At 33.0% G+C, this 4,747-nt stretch overlaps 1 pseudogene; it reads right to left on the reverse strand.

The window, feature by feature from the left end:
* Positions 1–424: 424 nt before the first annotated feature.
* Positions 425–4,006, reverse strand: LOC107874100 (annotated as a pseudogene).
* Positions 4,007–4,747: the final 741 nt, after the last annotated feature.

The following is a 4,747-nucleotide window of genomic DNA, read 5'->3' on the forward strand; positions in this document are numbered from 1 at the left end:
ATATAAGGATAGTAAGGTTCAATCTGTCTCCATCCAAAAGAAGATTAGCAACCAAGGAGAGTATACATAACTTAAAATACAAAATTCAAGTTCTATATTGTAGCAGTGAATAGTAATTCGATTAGGTTTAGGATGGAAAACAACACAGAGAAATTTATACCAAAAAAATGAAAGAAAAATCATACCTTGTATTACTAGGAGGATGAAATAGAAGAAGTATTGTTGCATCAATTTAGGGATATAGAAAAGAAAGACAAGTCGATATTTCTAGAGTTTTATTTAATGGCTCGTGTACAATTACTATTTTACCCAAAAATCATGAGAGGCCAAGTTAAGGTGAATTTGTACAATATGCCTAACCTATTTGCACACCATGATTTTTCTAATGAAGGTAATTCATTGAAACCCTCGGTATCCATCTAGCTCAGCCCTTGTATCTAAGACAGAATGTGAAGAAGTAAGTGTTGAGTAAACAAGGTAACTGCTCTTACTGAATCAGATGGTTTTGGAGTAGCAGTTGTTATTACTCCAGAGGTTGTTGCTGGTTCTCTAAATATTATTCCTGTTGATGTTGAGTATTGGGCTGCTGCTCATTAAACTGGTCATTTGACTGCTGAGGTTGTTGTTGATCATCTTTCCAAGTCTAAACAATATCTTGAAGACCCGATCATAGGCATTCAGTCAATATCTGCTAATATTCTAATGTATCACCATTTGATATTTAGACTTCCAACAAATGAAAAAGCTTTAACAACCTCAAAGATCTCCATATCAATGCTCGAAGTTCCCTTTTTCCCTTCTCTTGTTCCTTTGAATCTTAGTAATCCTGCGTCCCTTGTGATAGTTTCAGCTTAAGATGTTTAGCAATATTTTTCATCTTGGATATGATTATTGATGCAGGTTTCTAGGATGTGAATTTAGCTTCTTTCTTTAAACAAGGTTCCTCAAATAATCTGTATAAAACAAACTTAGCATAAAGGGTAATAATATCAAATGCACTTAACTTTGGGATCCGAGCCACCTTTTTTTTTCTTCTGTATTTGCTAAAGCTAGATCTATGCTTATTTCGTCTACTACTGTTGATTTAGAGAAAGTAGAAATTCCCCTCCTGAACTAGGTACTTCCTCTAATTTTTGCAAAAGAAATTCTTGTACTTGAATTAGGATCGAACATTCTCGAAAGTAGACACCGAGCTTCTGGTGGAAACGAACTTGGACATTTGAATTCGGCTCTACCGATCTTCCTGTACCTCTCTATCAAATTTGACTCTTGAAATGGAAGATAACCAGCCAAAAAAATAAATAAGACAACCCCACACGACCAAATATCAGCCTTATCCCCATCATGTCTTTTTTGTTGGTCACCTCTGGATAAAATAAGCTAGAGTCCAACACATTGTATGGAGGAGTCCATCTTGGTGCTTTGACTCGGTTAGAGCACTTAAACCAAAATCTGAAATTTGTAATGGGATATTAAGAGACTAAGAAACAAGGTTCATAAAGAGTTTTCTTTTACTTGGGAAAAGCTAAGTGTTGGGTAGATCTTTCTGTTGTAAGCAAATTTCAAATATTTATGTTTTTAACCAGTCAAGTAAACTAATATGTACAGTTGCAGAACATTTGTCAAAAGAGAAACAACAATAAAAAGAAATCAATTGATTTTGGCATATTATCAAACACTCTCAATGCATAGATACTCACCAAATCATATTAGCAATAACTGGATGTGTTAAAAGAAATACCAAAAAGGACAAAAATACACCACAATTGAGCATATATCAGAAGAAATTCAGAACTCAAATTGAAAAACTAAAAATACTGAATTGCATATGCATTTGCGCGCAATTTTTTTCTTAAAAAGGGGACAATAATAGCTTCGTTTGGAGGTAATAAAACACTAATGTTTCATATAATGTCTTGATATTTCCACTAAAAAGAGATCATCTATATTACTATTTTTATCCAAATAAATAATTTAAATGAAAACTAAGAGGATAGGCATAAAAGAAGTAGACTGGAAGCCGAAGACAAAACATTTTGATGTAATGGTAGCAATTATACATCTCATTTACATTAGGGATGAAAAAAATGATAAAATTTAAAAGTCATTATGAACTCAGTTCTAGTTTTTAACTTAGTTTAATCAACTTATTATACCTTTTATTTCACAAAAATTATGTTTGAAGGAACGGATTGAGCAAATCAGCTTGCAGACATGGATGAGAGAAAAGATTTCAGATGGTGTTACTATTAATGAAACTTTGGTGGTGGATTAGAGGCCAACGACAACAGTAACTCTTACGTTATTCTTCTTCTTGAGTGATAGAGAAGAGAAGAGATTATTCCAGAATGATGACTGATATATCTAGTATGTAAAATTATCATTTTGCCCCTAAAAGATTGATTTAAAGAACTATTATACCCTTGGATCATGCTTCTATATAGTACAAAAAAGGTTACCCTCACTCCGACTTCTAAACTTAGGACTTCATATCACTAACCTTGGGATTATCTTACTATTCATAGGTTGTAACGCCCTAATTTTTATTACCTCTCGGGTGGAAATATTATCCCAATGTTCAAATACAGATCGTTCTCCTTAAATGAGACATCTACAATAAAGTTTTAAAAATAGATTGAATACATATCTTACCTCAGGTTGAAACGCACGATTCATGAATATAGAGATATACACTTAAATCAATATACTTTAACGCACTAATTAAATCTTTTCAAGTCCTTCTGTTATTTCATAACTTTTTAATGACTCAATCATAAAGCACCACATCATTAGGAATCTAAGTTTTAGCACTTGTATCGCCTCAATAATGAGACATAACCAACAAAATTAGAGCAAGGATGAAATTTTGGATAACTTTCATATAGACAACACTATTGCATGATCTAGAGTATGAAAGAATGAGAAATATTTCCTAAATGCCTTGTACCCTCCTAATTATAAGTGTGGTGCACAATACACCCATAAGCAAGACACTAATAGATAAGGTTTTGTAAATACTCTGGGGCCGTGAACTGTTCTCTGATACTAAGTTTGTCATAATTCGAGCCATGATCCTGACTGTGACAGTCATTCTAAACTAATGAAGGCCCCAGATGACCCCTTATCATTATATCATAAGCATAGTAGTAACTAAAGATGCAAAAACAAGTTCATGTAAGAAGAAATTCAACATTTTTAATTAAAAAAATATCCACGTCTTAAGAACAAAATTCAAACCAACAACCCACATCGTCTACCAAGCCTCTAACTCTCCAATTTTAAGAATAGCTCTTAAGTCAGGACATGGCTCCAACTATACCATAAAAATAAGAAATATTAGCATATAAACATATGTAAAAAGTACAAATGCCTTCCGAATGATGGAGGACTCACCACTTATCATCAACTATCTAAGAGAGAATATGAAAGCTCTAATGCGACACAAAATTATAAGAAATGCCTCCAAACCTACATCACGAAATGATGTAGCATCCAAAGACGGTCAGTAGAGTGAGTACTGACATGCAACCCAGGAAAAGAGATAAAATATTCTTTTATCAAAATCAATCATAAAACACATATCCATCATTAATAATAATAAGAGAAAAGTCATTGTTTCCACCCTAAACTATACCCAAAAAGTTCAAGACACACCTAAATTATTAAGGTGACCTAATACACACCTAAACTACTTAAAAATGATTTTTTTACACCCTAAATCTAACGTGGAAAAAATATAATTATTTAAATTAAAAAAAAGAGTGTCTAAGTAAAAAATTAACGCAAAAACGAAAAAGAAAAAATTAAAAATTCCCCTCCCCAGCCCCCAAACATCGCATCTCCCCTCCCCTACCCCCAAACTATCTTCTTCTTTATCATCCCCACCCTCAAATAACGCAATTTCTTCACATCCCATCCTCCACCCCCATCGAATCGATTCCAATTTTACCTACCACCATCAATATTTCTCACAATACCATTGATTAATCATCTAACCCACCGCCATTAACGTTTTAACTAACAAATTTTAAATTTTTAATATTTTTGATAAAAAATAAAAATTATAACTTTTGATAGAAAGTCCCAAATTCGTGACAACCAGTGATATGGTTTTTATTTTCTATTAATTACAGGCCGAGTATTTTCATCAGTTGCTTAAACCTATGATGTAGTCTACTTAAGTGAAAGCTTTAGGGATGTTAGGGTTTGCTTCTTGTTTCTCTTAATCAGCAAAGCCTATTGAAGTTGGGATTTGTTGGTTCTCTTCAGCGTATAAGAAATTAGAATGGATCATGTACCACCCTGCCATGGCTTCCAAAGTTTTCAAATACTAATTGAATTATAATTCAACATGCTTCCAAGACGGCATGGAGAGAAAAATTACCGATGATGAGAATACAGATTTTTCATTGGATTTTGGACATTGAAGAAAAAAGGTTTATTTTTTTAAAAAAAAAAGAAAAATTTATGAAAATAATGAATTAATTATTTTTTCGTATTATGCTTACATGGAGCTGACGTAGCAAGTGCGTGTGAAACACCGCACCACATGCAAGGGGTATAATGCTTTACAGGGTGTAGAAAAATTCACTTTTATAGAGTATAGGTGTGTGATAGATCACTCTAACAGTTTAGGTGTGTCTTTGACTTTTCGAGTATAGTTTAAGGTGGAAACGATAACTTTTCTCATAATAATAATAAAGTAAGGGACGGGGGACAGGAAACATAAAGGCATGATCATTTAAAA

This window comes from Capsicum annuum, chromosome 6 (assembly GCF_002878395.1).
Source record: "Capsicum annuum cultivar UCD-10X-F1 chromosome 6, UCD10Xv1.1, whole genome shotgun sequence".
NCBI lineage: Eukaryota > Viridiplantae > Streptophyta > Magnoliopsida > Solanales > Solanaceae > Capsicum > Capsicum annuum.